Source organism: Phyllostomus discolor, chromosome 13 (genome assembly GCF_004126475.2).
Source record: "Phyllostomus discolor isolate MPI-MPIP mPhyDis1 chromosome 13, mPhyDis1.pri.v3, whole genome shotgun sequence".
Classification (NCBI taxonomy): Eukaryota; Metazoa; Chordata; class Mammalia; order Chiroptera; family Phyllostomidae; genus Phyllostomus; species Phyllostomus discolor.
Window position 1 is genome coordinate 67,553,265 of NC_040915.2, and position 13,759 is coordinate 67,567,023.

Genomic DNA, 13,759 nt, shown 5'->3' on the forward strand with positions numbered 1-13,759 from the left:
AGCTGGTAAAAGACGAACACCATATGATCTCACTTATAACTGGAATCTAATGAACAAAATAAACTTACAAGCAGAACAGAACCAGAGACATGGAATGTGGAACAGAGACAGCTGTGAGAGGGGAGGTGGGAAGGGAGAAATGGCAGAAGGAAAAGGGATTAGTCAAAGAATAGGTATGAATGACACACGGACACAAACAACAGAGTGGGGCTTGACTGAGGGAGGGAGGGGCGAGCTGAGTGGAGGTGGGCAAAGTGAGAAAAAAATGGGACAACTGTAACAGAATAAACAATAAAAAAAACAAATGTTCATTGTTTTGATCTAATCTGCCATGCCTCCTGCGTCACAGATCAATGTCTGAACGTATGTGAAGCTGCTTCTGGACTCCCCATGGTGTTCCGTTGGCCTGTCAGCCTATCCCAATGCCAATGCCACAGTTTTAATCATTGGCACTCTTCTTCATCTCTAGCAGAGCAGTTTTCCCAATTTCTTTTTCTTGTTCAACAGTATCTTGCCACTTATTGGGCCCTGACAAAAATTTTAGTATCAGCCTGTCTAGTTTTTAAAAAGTTGCTGGGATATTAAATCTGTAAGTCAAGTTTCCAAACAACTGACACCTTACACTATTGAACCTGCCAATCCTTGAACCAGTGTGTCTTTCCATTTATTCATTTTTTTTACATTTACTCAAGAAAGCTTTAGAATTTTTTCTGTAAAGACCTTATACATATTTTGTTAAACTTAAAATACATCTCCTACAGCTTACAACTGTTGAAAATCCATCAATCTGAAAAAAGATATTATTTTTAAAATGTGTAAAAACATATTTTGATGAAATATCTAGAGCTTGGAATAAGTATGTATAAATATGATATGTACTTCCTTAAAATGTTTAAATGAAACAAAGTTCATCAAAGCACAATTAATGCTACACAATTAAGTTTTAAATCCAGGGCTACTGTTTTGAGGTTATGTCATATGTCATTCCAACAGGTTCAACATACTTGAGAAAACTTACATGTCACACAGCAAGGGTCCCAAACACCTATTAGTCACGGGTCCTTATACTAAACAAATCATGAAGTACATAAAATCCAGAGTAATTTCATCAGATTCAAGAGGAAAAGATTGAAAGACAGGATGAATAAAGGATGAGTAGGAGACTGAAATCCTGGCAATACACACACCACCTCCTGAGTCTGAGAAACACAAATACCTTGCTCCTAGCGTGAGCTCCTCTCATATAATTCACTACACTTCTGTCTGCTTTGTCTCACTTGTGAGGTAGGTACTGCACATGCTCTGTCAAGGCCACACTTTAAGACGGAAACAAAAACAGGTGCCTGAGAAAGGACACAAAAAGTGAGGCAAACACAAAGTGATACTCACAGCTATCCCACTATCAGAACATTCATTGTAAGCTCTGTGGCAGGACTGAAAATAACCCCCAATAGACTGGCCTCGAAATCTTGAACAATGCTAAGAAAATGGTAGGTAAGATAAGCATACAAAAATAAGAATTTTGAAGAAAAGGAAGAAAACTTCAGTAATCACTTTGAATGTCTTAATTGTACTCACTTCTTTATACCTCCAAACCTTTTATTAGACTTTTAAGTGAAAGGCATTGTATATGAGGGGGGCTAAAAAATATCCATAGCTTTAAGGAATTTATAACATGTTCAGGAAGCAAGAAATAAGCACAAATCATTGCTATAGGATACAAATTAAATACTTGATAAATGTTACTATTGCAACAAAGCAGGACAAAAGTGCTGCAGGACATTTATAGACCAAAAAAAATCACTTTCAAGTACGATGGTTAGCAGGGAGGAATATGTGCCTTTAATTAGCTCCAGTTCAGAGGCTGGCAAACCAGAGCCCACGGGCAATGGGACACCTGTTCTGGTGTGGCCTGTGAGCTACGACTCGGTTTTTACATTTTAAAATAGTTGAAAATTTTCTTCTTTTTTTGGTGAAACCATGGATAGACCTGGAGAACATTATGCTAAACTAAGTGCAATCGCCAGTCAGAAAAAGATGAATACCATATGATTTCACTTCTTTGTGGAATCTAATGAACAAACTGAACTAACAAGCAAAATGGAGACAGACTCATAGAGAGCAGACTGACAGCTCTGGGCTGGGTGGGGGCGGGGGCAGGAGGTGGAGGGATGGAGCAAAAAGGAGAAAGCACTCCTGGACACAGACAACAGTGCAGTGCCTGTGGGCAGAGGAGGTGTAAAGGGAATAAATGGCAATGGAAAAAATACAATTAAAAAAAGAAAAAAGAAACTAGAAACCAAACATTTTTAAAAAATAAAATAGGTGGAAAAGCTCAGAAGAGTATTTCATGGCATGTGAAAGTCCTATTACTTCAAGGTGAAGTTGCATTGGAACATAGCTTCGCTCTCTCCCTGCAGGGGTGGAGGTCATTAATTACAACAGGGACCACGGGCCACAAATGCTTACTCCCTGGTTCTTTACAAAAAAAAAAGTTTACCAACCACTGCTTTAGAAGGATGGATGGGATTTCAGTGGACAGAACTGGGGGAGGAAAAAGGAGTGGGCAGAGAGGATAAACATTCCATCCATTTGAGAAATGAAGGAGTACGAACATGAAGGAGAGCTCGTGACCATTGTAGGGACAATGGGATGGCCAATTTGGCTGAAGCAGAGGGTCTGAAACTCAGTAAATGTTACTGCGCCATTTTTACTGTTGCAGTGCATAGTAACAAGAATTCTCTTAGCTAGTCTGTGAGACTGGCACTGTTATTATCCCCGTTAATAAGGAAACTAATGAATGATTTGATAAACTAAGGCTTACAGAAGTAATGGGCCCAAGGCCACAGTCAGTCCACTGACCTGAGATATGAATAGGTTCCTTCGTCCCCAGAGCCCGCACCGTTAGTCCTGTGGCTACCAAGCCTCCATGGAGGGTAGTGAAGAGAATACCTCTACAGAGGTCAATTAGAGCAAAACTGTCTCGGTGCTCCCGAACACAGGTTTAAAGAATATGATTTTTACCTGTAGGCCATGATTCTTTAACTGAGTGTAAAAGGACAGTTATCTCACAATCTCGTCCCAAGAGTTCCACACTCAGAATGAGACTATTACGGCCTTTTCTTAAATCGCAGGGAGAAACACTTACGAGCTTGATTTTCTGTTTTAAGTTCCTCCCAGAAATCTATCTCAAATCTTTGAAAAATGGTACATGACAAAAATCAGGCCCTGGCCAGGGAGCTCAGTTCGTTAGCTCATCATCCTGACAGCCAAGGTTTAATCAACCAATGAGTCCATCGCCGAACAGAACAACAAATCAATGTTTCTCCTCTCTCTCTCATTTCCTCTCTCTCCCAAATCAATTTTTTAAAATAATTTTAAGTCAGTAAGTAACAGACCAAGTTTGGGAAAATTCAGTTGCTTATGCTAAGCTCAACTTTTTTGTTAATAGATTATGTGCTCAACAGTTGTCATTTTATTACCTTAAGTTCAAATAAATTATTAATTGAATATATTAATTCAATAACAGTTAACTCAATTATCAGGAAGTAGTTGTAATATTAAGGTGTTCTTCAAATGAATAATAATGCTTCTGTGAGAGCTAACATAAGCACTAAAATAAGCAGATACACCTATTAGTAGTAACTAAAGAACCAAAAAGGCAAATACAAAAAAAAAAAAAACCACATAAAAACAAAAAAAATTGTATGACAGTGCTACTTGGGAACACTCACCCCTATTGGACTGTCCAAGGTCTCTCTGTTCAAAAGAAACATACAAACACACATGTAAGCCACTTGTACTTGTAAATTTTTTTAAAGTAAAAAACAGGCTAAATTAGCCGTCACTGGTGTGTCTTAGTGGATTGAGTGTCAGCCTGTGAAGCAAGGGGTCGCTAGTTCCATTCCGGGTCAGGGCGCATGCCTGGGTTGCAGGCATGGTGCCCAGTGGAGGGTATACGAGAGACAACCACACAATGATGTTCCTCTCCCTCTTTTTCTCTCACCCTTCCCCTCTAAAAATACATAAACAAAATCTTTAAAAAACGGCTAAATGCATTATAATATTTTATTTAATTTAATACATGCAACATATTATTTCAACATATAACCAATATTTTAGAAATAAAAGTATTTGGGGGTTTCTCATGCTAAATCTCAAATTGGGGATGTATTTCACATTTACAGTATTAGCCATGTTTCAAAGTGCTCCACAGACCATACTGGACAGCTCAGATCTAAAGAATAGCTACTTTAAAGATCACAGCAGGAAAGAAGCTATGGACAGTAACCAGACACTAAAAGTCAAGGGCATGGGTTAAAAAAAAAAAAAAGAGTATTTAGCTCCAATATTCTCATGTTAAAATGAGGGTTCAACTAAGAAATGAGTAATAATAATATCACTTTAGCAGTATTGATTTTATAATGATTGTTTTCACCAAGTTTTAACTGCCCTTACTATAGTTATGATTTAGGATTATCCATAACCCCCGTCCTCCCTTTCCAATTCTCTCCCCTTTCCAATTCTCTAAATTATTTCAAAGTTATCGAAAAAAACCTTCATCCAGGTGCTTTCCACAATCGGAACAAACTTAAAACACAGGTATGGACAAGAGAAAGCTGTTGCAGGATTTTACAAAGGGATTGGAAAAAATGTTTCAGCACTAACCATGAAGTATCAATGTCACAAAGGAGCTGTAGGAAATAAACTGGAAAGGTACCAGTTCAGAATGTTACACATTAAGTCTGGAACTAGGGTTACCACATTGATAATAAAAGGACAGAGGCCAGATATCCTTCAGTAATGATTCAACTAAATCATGTACATAGTATCAAAAGACGGAGACAAGGCTTCAACAGAGAGTGACCAAAATAGTAGTCAGAAAAAAACACCCCCTCACCTTCCTGCCCTTACCCCAGTACTCCAGCAGAATCTGAGCAGAACCACTGCAAAGATGTGGTTGTAGCGAACATATGTTTTTTCTCAACTCATTACTGTTGCTACATCAGACCAAATTCTCATTTGCTATGATAAATTTATTTAAAGTAAATTTATAAAAGTACCTACAATAGATTTAAACAGTCAATAGATTCTGCTTGTGCAAAAACATACAAATTGCTGGACAGGGTGTGTCTACACATTTTCCAAAGTAGGTTGGGTAAGGAAACCATGTATTTTAGTGGTAATAGGTCAAAGTACATCAGCCTTGTATTTTCAAACAAAGACTGACTAAACAGAACAAACACTGCAGAGACAAGATGTTTAATAGTTTACTATTTTTACCTAATGAAATTACAGTACTTGTACTATTAAATTATTAAGGAAATCAAAATTATAGCTCATATTTCTCAACTCTTTGAACAATTCTGCTTGTTACTCAGAAACCAATCCCAATGGGTTATGCATTTAAATGGTAAAAGGAATCAAATATTATAATTCTTTTAATTCAAAGCATTTCATGATACCCCCTTCAACTAATGGGGGAAACTACTGAAAGTGGCAAATTATCACTGAAGTCATAAGGTATCTATCTACTTTAAAAAAAAAAGATACAAAAACCACATACCATAAGGACAAGTTTGTGAAAATGTTTTTATGCACACGTAAGCTCTGAAGCACAGCAAAGTATCAGCAGGGATTACCTTTGGTAATTGTACTTTAGGTAATTTTTTCTCTACTTTCTGTGTTTTCTACAATGATCAGAAAAAAATAAATTTATACAAGTGGAAATTGAAGCAGCGCCAATAGATTTATGATTATGTTAAATTGATATGTGCTCCCTTCTATCACCATAATCTCTTAGCAAAAAGCCTGCAGGGCCCTTCAAAGACATGGACTTTGCCTTATTTATGATACATACTTGATCACATTCACATGCACGAACCGTATACAATGCACACATTAATATGCGGTGGAGCACGCTACACAACATTAAACCAAAAATGGCTTATTTAGAAAAACAGCTGTTTAGCACCCTTGCAAAACAGAGCAGAGCCAAGAGTGGGTGCTCAAGGAATAAATGTATAACAGGAGTCACAAGGTGGAGAAAACGTCTTGGTTCAAATGTTAAAAATGTAAATCTACTCCTAAATTTTACACTTTAAAATAGTTCGTTTTATGAGAATTTCAGCTCAGTTTATGAAAAGAGTAAACCTATAAATTACTTCCCAAGTACACCAGTTTGGCTCCAGACTGCTTTAAACCTGGCTTTGCTCCAACCAATCCTTTGTTTTTGTTTCTCAATTCTACAGCAACATGTGAGTATTGTTAATCGAGGTAGATAGAAGCCATGGTGGTGCCGGGGGTGGAGTGGGTAGGAGAGTACTAAAAAGATACAATATACCTTCCTGACTTCGATGAGCTTAAAGCAATAAAGGAACGGGTCAGAAAAAGAGACCACGAAACAATCCCGAGTGATTTTGTTTTTAGTAAAGGTAAATACTGCGGAGTTTGAAAGAACTTTGGGGGGTGATGAGCCAGCCGGGCAAGATTTGAACAGGCGAATCAGACAGGACTGAGCTGGGTCCTCGATAACTGCACCCCAACCAGCCCTCCTTGTGCTTAAAGGTACACAAATATCGACCGAAAATCGACTGAAACCCAGCAAATCCAAGCCAGGCTAAACACGCACGCACACGAAATGCAACAGCTGTGCGTTCACTTAGGAGACATAATACCTAATACCTGGCTACGGACTAACAAGTGCTTAATGAAAGCCGATGATCGGCTGGAAACTATAACATCAAGCGGCTCCCCAAAGGCCTATGACTCCCGCCTTTGCACTCGACATACAGCGCAGGTGGACCTCAGCTCCGCCCAGCCCACCCCGGGCCACTGTTTCCGGAGACTGACCCCAACGGGCCATCTCCAAGCCCCTCCAAGCAGGGCCTCCCGGGTCTCGGTGACGCAAAATTGTAAATAAGGAATGGGACACCAGCAATCAATGGCAGGTGGCGGCACGGCCTCATAAGACAAAGCAGAGGGCCCCTCCCGTGGAGCCCTTCAAGGAACGGGTTCCCTGCCCACCGGCCCCGAAGACCGGTGTCGCGCCGCCACCCCCGCGTAGTCCCCCCGGCCCTGGCCACGGGAGACGCCCCGCAGCACCCCGAGCGCCCGCCCAACCGCCGCCGCAGGAGCGCGCGCCGGGCGCCCAACTGCCGTCCCGGCCCAACCAATGCGGGCAGGGGAGGAGAGGTGCGCGCGGCCAGCGGAGCCTGCGAGCCACTCCGGGGTCGCAGGGAGGAGGCTGCGCGTGGGGAAGGCAGGGGCGAAGCGGCGCCGAGGCCATCGCGGAACGCAGCGCCAGGAGGGACTCCTCTAGGGGTTTTTGCCCCTTTCCCCTTAGAAGGTGCAGATGTTTGACCCCCCCCCACCCCGAGTGAGGTGCCGCGTCCCAGCCCTGGCTGGACTGTACCATCGGGCGGTGCCGCCGGGATTTCTCCCCCCCACCACCACCACCATCAATCCCCCCCCACCCGGGTCCGCGGTCGGTTGGCCCCGGCCGGGCTCTGAGACGCGGAAAGAGCTTGGCGCCATTTTGGGTGGGACTAAGCAAAGACGAAACACCCTCCCAGTCGATGGGGTACTCTGGACGCCGGCTTATCCGGTTCCCTTAATCCTGTAGGTACTTACACGATGTTGGGTGAGGGGAGCTGGAAGATCAGCGGGTCCCCGATCCTCTCTCCCTAGGGGTGATGGAAATCAATCCCCCCCCGCCACCTCCAGGTGGTTCTTCCCGCCGCAGAGTGGGAGCAGCATAAAAGGCGGGGCGTCATTACCATAATCTGCCTAGCAACCTGATCTCGGCGTTATGTGATTGGCTGACTCTGTAAACCCCATGCCTAGCCTAGAGACGAGTAATGCTGGGGCGAACTGACAGGCCCAGATTTAAGACTCATGACGAAGATCCCGAGACGCTAATTCAGTCGGCAGAGAAACCAAAAGGAGATTCACACAATGGCCCAATGAGTGAAGGCCTCTTTATTTCGTGCTCTGCTGTTCCTTTAAAACCCAATCAAAGAGCGAGTCTCAGGCAGCGTTAGTCTGCGTTCATACTCTAAGCCAATCAGAAAAGCCGACTCCTGAGGTTCAGAGTCGACGGGTCTCTGAGCGTCCCGCGGGCTCCGGGACTGGTAAACGGCCGGCCTCCTCGTCCCAGGTGGAGAGGTTGGACTGCAGGTTGGGTTTTCAAGCCAGGCCCCCACACCCGAGAGGCTCCGTGTCCCGGTGCTCCGCGCCGAAGGCCAATTCCTGGCCTCGGGCTCTAGGGTCGCAAAGGTTTGCGCGGGAGCCCAGCGCTGGTGGGGCTGTCCACGCTTCCTTTCATCTCTGACCCGCCAACTCTGTTCAGTGTCTGCCAAACCCTGGAGCGCCTCACTGCATTTTCCCCCTTACATTCTAAAAAAGGAAATGATTTTTCGGAAATGTGAAGTATTATTCAACACTGGTCAACCAATAATTTAACTATTAACTTCAGGATTCCATATACTACCGTCCCTTAAAATTGTCTTCTCAAAGGGCCACCGAGTGCATAAAAATAAGCTCAAGCAGTTTTAGCAAGAAAGGCCGCTCTAGTTAACCCCTGAAGTGAACGGCAACTAGATCTGGAGAAACCGGGAAACTTCCTATCTTTAGGAAGTGTGCCCTTCTGTAACATCTACCTGGCTACGTTATTTTGAAGATTAAGTGAGATTTCCGTCTAAAATAGCACACTAGAACTTAAATTACGATAATACATCAAATTACTAAACTATGGCTAACCAAGAAAAAAGAAAATATCTTGGTGGAGGAGGAGATCGTAAAATTCATTCAACAATATCCTCTTTCCTGGTTTTTTTTTTTTAAACTGGAAACAAAGTTGAAAGAATGGGAGAACATGATGTTTTTAAAACTCGAAGACAGTTGACTACTTTGTAACCAACTTTGTAACTACGCTGGGTCTCATTTCTCCACAGACCCCTGCGCAAGCAGCACTGGACTTGGGATAAAGACTATCAGTAAACACTTGGGGAATTTAATTGCAAAGAAGTGTGAATTGGGGCCTGATGAGCCAGAGTTTAGCATTCATAGTAAGAGATACTATTAGCTCTTAACAGGATCTGAAAGTCAGATGCCTTAGGGAAGACTCTGTCAATTAAGAGTCATTCTAATGCTCCCCTTTAGTGCCCGGCTAGATAATGCCAGAGGTCTGGCATGTCCACTCTTCTGCCCCTTGGCCTCTAGAGAGAGCTTCCCCCATTCCGAGATTTGACATTATTTACATCCTCTCGGATGAACTGGAATGACTCCCAGCTGAGGTCTGCGGACCAAAAATGACACCAAGGAACCCAGAAGGGAAACGTGCCATAAGGAAATGAGGCTATATTGACTGGAGGCCCAGCTCACCATCATGTGGGAAATGGTCTGAGACTTCAGAGTGCACAAATACTATAGATAGGTCCCACCCCAGAGATTTATTTTATTCAGAAGTTCTGTTCTAAAACAGGAATCTGCATGTTATATAAAATTTTAAAATAATTTTTAAATTTACACACAGTAGAATTCACCCCTTTCAGTGTACAAGTAATTATTGATTATACACTGTGTCCAGTTGCTGTTCTAAACAATGAGGATAGAATGGGGTCCCTTCCTCCAAAAAGTCCCTGCTCTCCTGGACCTTACATTCTAGTGGATGCAACAGAAGAAAATAAATAAGATAATTCCAGGTGATGGTTGGTGCCATGAAGAAAATAAAACTAGAAAATGCAAAAGGGAAGGGAATGCTGGCAATTTAAATAGATTGTCAAAGAAGTCCTTTCTAAGATACTAACATCTGAGCTAAGACTTGGATGATGGACATGAGCCACCCATGTTAAGATATTGGAAAGCATTCCAGGCTGAGAGAAGTGCACATGTAAAGGCATGAAGGGAAAAGAAAATCCCGGCATGCACATATTAATTCCTTCTTCCATTGAATGACGATGATATGCCAGGCACTGTCATAGGTGTTCTGGGAAAACACAACACATTAAAAATCCCTGCCTTTAAGGACCTGTCACTCTAACACACTAAAAAACAGTAAGAAGGCCAGAGTTGCTGGAACACAAGAAGAGGAGTATCATACTACAAGAAAACTTGGGGAAATAGGCAAGGACCAAATCCTACAAGGCTTTGAAGGCTATAGTATTAGTGTTGTTATTGTATTTTAAGTACAATTTAAAGTAATTGGTGGTTTTTAGCAAGGGTATGATGCCACTTTTTAAAAAAAAAACTCTGGCTGCTGTATGTTTGAGGAGGGGATAAAAAAACAAAGACAAGGTGGGTAGTAAGGAATCTGTCAAGCTGTACACAAGAAATAATGGTAATGTTGACTAAAATGGGGAGTCAAATAGTGTAAATGGGGGGCATAGAAACATATATTTTGGAAGTAAAGCCACAGAACTTGTGAATGGATGAGCTAATGGGACAGAGTGTAGATTTCTAGTGATGACAACAGAGTGGTAAAGTTGAGACTTGGGTGACTAAGTAATTGTTGAAGCCTTAACTGAGAAATGGCAGGATCAGTAAGAGTTCTGTCATAGTCATGTTAAGTTTTAAATATCTTTTAGAATTTCAGCTGGACATATGGGGCAATTAGAACTCAAGGAGAGATCAGGGCTACAGTATAATTTTAGAATTTATCAGACAATAAATTGTATTTACATGGGATTACATGAAGTCTAATTAGGTAAGGTCATCATGAGGATTAGATGAGGGAGATAGCATCTAGAGAACACAAGAAAGTCTAGGGTGAAGCTCATGGAAACTGCTGAATTTAGAGAGGAGACACAGGAAAGAGACACTGAAGGCCAGTAAAAGAGAACAGAAGAGGATGGTGTCTGAGAAGCCAAGGGAAGAAAGAATGTAGTAGTCAGCTGCATCTGATGTTGCTGAGGGTAAAGAAAGATAAAGACAGATAACCCATGCCCTGGCCAGGTAGGTCAGTTGGTTGGAGCATTGTCTCGATATGCCAAGGTCACAGGTTGGATCCCTGGTCAAGGCACATACAAGAAGCAGCCAATGAATGCATAAATAAGTGGAACAACAAATCAATCAATCTCTCTCTCTCATCAATTAAAAAAAAGGATAACATGTGTATCTGGAAAAATGGAGGTGGAAGCAGCTTCAGGGGAGGATTAGGAAACTCAGGAGTTACCGAAAGAAAGAGTGAGAGGTGAAGAATAACAGGTGTTGCCAATAGTGTAGCAGATAAGCTGGGTCAATAGAAACAACTAGAATATTGTGGGTGCTATTTTTAAAGACTTTTTTAAAAATGCGTAACAGAGTGAGGAATCTACAAAGGTTGAAAAAAAGTCAGTGAGTAAACATGTAAAGTTCGTCATTACAGAGGAAAGCACACTGATAAGAAAGGGAATTCTGGGAAGAAAAAATAATATGTGGCAGCAACTGTAACAATTCTTAAATTTTTTTTCAAGCAAGAATTATCAATGGCCCTGACTGGTGTGGCTCAGTTGGTTAGATGTCCTCCTGCAAAGCAACAGGTTGCCTGTTCGATTCCTGGTAAGGGCACAAGCCTACAAGCAGTACATCAAAGATGACTTCAAATCAATCAAAGGGGAACTGAAGAACAGAGTCCAGAAATAGTAAAGCATTGATGACAGGGGCTGTGGAGCAAATAGAGCACAGTCTCGATAATTTCAAAACCTGCAGGGTTCTTCTTGGCGAAAATGTGAATCCAGATCTGCTGAACTACCAAAGGATGGTGTGACCTCACATTGATTTTCTTTAAGTATGGTTTAGAAATGGGAAAATGTGAACAAATTGGGCAATTTCGGATCTATCACCTGTCATCATACCTGGCCTCTGTTTTGCATCCATACACCACAACTAGGATAAATGGGACTGATGTTACCATGAACTCTTCATTTATTTTAACCTCCATTTATTTGGAGCAGAAGCACAGTGTTTTTAAGAAAAATATGTCATGTAGGTTGTCTGAAAATAAAATGCATTTTAAACTAATAAGTGACTTTCAAAAGAACTTGCCATGATGGGGTATCTGCCTTTGTTTGTGGCCCAGACTCCCAGAAATCTTAAGTCACAAAACTGGATGTGACTTTCAGTTCAAACAGCTGGAGTCATGGATGTTGGAGAAAGAATTATAACGGAGGTGCTGTCCAGAAAAAGCCTGGGAAGTTAATAAGAGAGAGAAGCAACATGAAGACTTTAAATCACTGGTTCTTTCTCCATGAAATACAGTCAAGGAAAAAGAAAATGTATGAAATGGAAAAGTATTTTCCATCAAACATTGTTATTTTAAGAAAATACACCTGTGGCCCTGGCTGGGTAGCTCAGTTGGTTAGAGCATCATCCTGATATGCCAAGGTTGCAAGTCCAGTCCCCAATGGGACACACAGAAAAATCAACCAGTGAATGCATAAAGAAGTGGAACAACAAAAATTGATGGGTCTGTCTGTCTGTCTGTCTCTCTCTCCTCCCTCTCTCCCTTTTTCTCTCTTTCTCAAATCAATAAATTAAAAGAATTTAAGAAAAAGAAAATGCCTTTATGATATGATTCAGTTTGAAAATTTTAGACCATAAATTTCATTATGAGGGAAGCTGTGCAAGCAAGAATTTTTTTTTTGGTCACAGAGAACATTTTATTAATTTGACCCCACAGGCAAGAGAAGTAAAGACAAAAATAAATGAGTGAGACTGTATCAAAATGGAAAGCTTCTGCACAGCAAAAGAAATCATCAACAGAACAAAAAGGCAACCAATTAAATGGGAGAAGACATTTGCAAACAACAGCTCTAAAAAGGGGTTAACATTCAAAATATGGAAAGACCTTACACAACTCAACACCAAACAAACAATCCAATTTAGAAAATGGATTTTAATTTTTTTAAATCCCTGGCAGGGTGGTTCAGTTGGCTGAAGCATACACCAAAATGTTGTGGGTACTATTCCCAGTCAGGGCACATACCTGGGTTGAAGGTTCCATCCCCAATTGGGGTGCAAATGGGAAGCCACCAAACAATGTTTCTCTGCAAGCAAGCATTATTATGGATATGAGTATACTGTTGTTCCTCTCATTTGTAGAATCTCGTTTAAGAGTAATCATTGTGCCCTGGCCGGGTAGCTTAGTTGGTTACAGTGTCAACCCCATGTGCCAAAGTTTTGGGCCAAGGTTGCCAGTTCGATCTCTGGCAGGGTACATGTGAGAAGCAACCAATGAGTGCATGGATGGGTGGAGCAGCAAATCTCTCTCTCTCTCCCTCTCTCCCTCTCTCTCTCTCTCTCCCTCCCTTCTTCTCTCCTCCCTGCTCCCAAAAGTCAGTACATAAAAGAGAAGAGTAATCATTGTGAGAGAGGTTTTCTCTTAGAAATACAGTGTCAACATATACCTGCAAATTAATAAAAAAGAGAAACTGTGACATGTAAGGATGTTAGAAAGCCTCCAGCCAAATGAAATTTCCTCAAACATTCAAAAAATCATACTGGAGAAAAAGCTATGAATATAATGAACATAGACAAACCTTTAACCTGAAGCAATACCTCAGAGGTCGTAAGAAAATGCATAATGGATAGCGTGCATTCATGTGAGTGCTAAATATAGTCAAGTGTTTTCTCTCTCCTTCCCTCTCTCTCTCCCTCCCCCTAAGTGTGCTCTTTTTATATCTATATATATTTTAGAGAGAGAGGAAGAGAGGGAGAGAAACATCAATGTGTGGTTACCTCTCACCTGGCCCACACCGGGAACCTGGCCTGGGACCCAGGC

The 13,759-nt window shown here is 41.6% G+C and overlaps 1 protein-coding gene across 3 annotated transcripts in view; it reads right to left on the reverse strand.

The window, feature by feature from the left end:
• Positions 1–7,953, reverse strand: part of PRDM10 (PR/SET domain 10) — a 100,007-nt gene extending 92,054 nt beyond the window's left edge. For 2 of the 3 annotated variants that reach the window (XM_036014645.1, XM_036014646.1), the window contains exon 1: positions 7,633–7,953. The gene's annotated coding sequence lies outside the window, so the exon portion shown is untranslated. The remainder of the gene's footprint in view (positions 1–7,632) is intronic. The other variant, XM_028528555.2, reaches the window with a different exon arrangement.
• Positions 7,954–13,759: the final 5,806 nt, after the last annotated feature.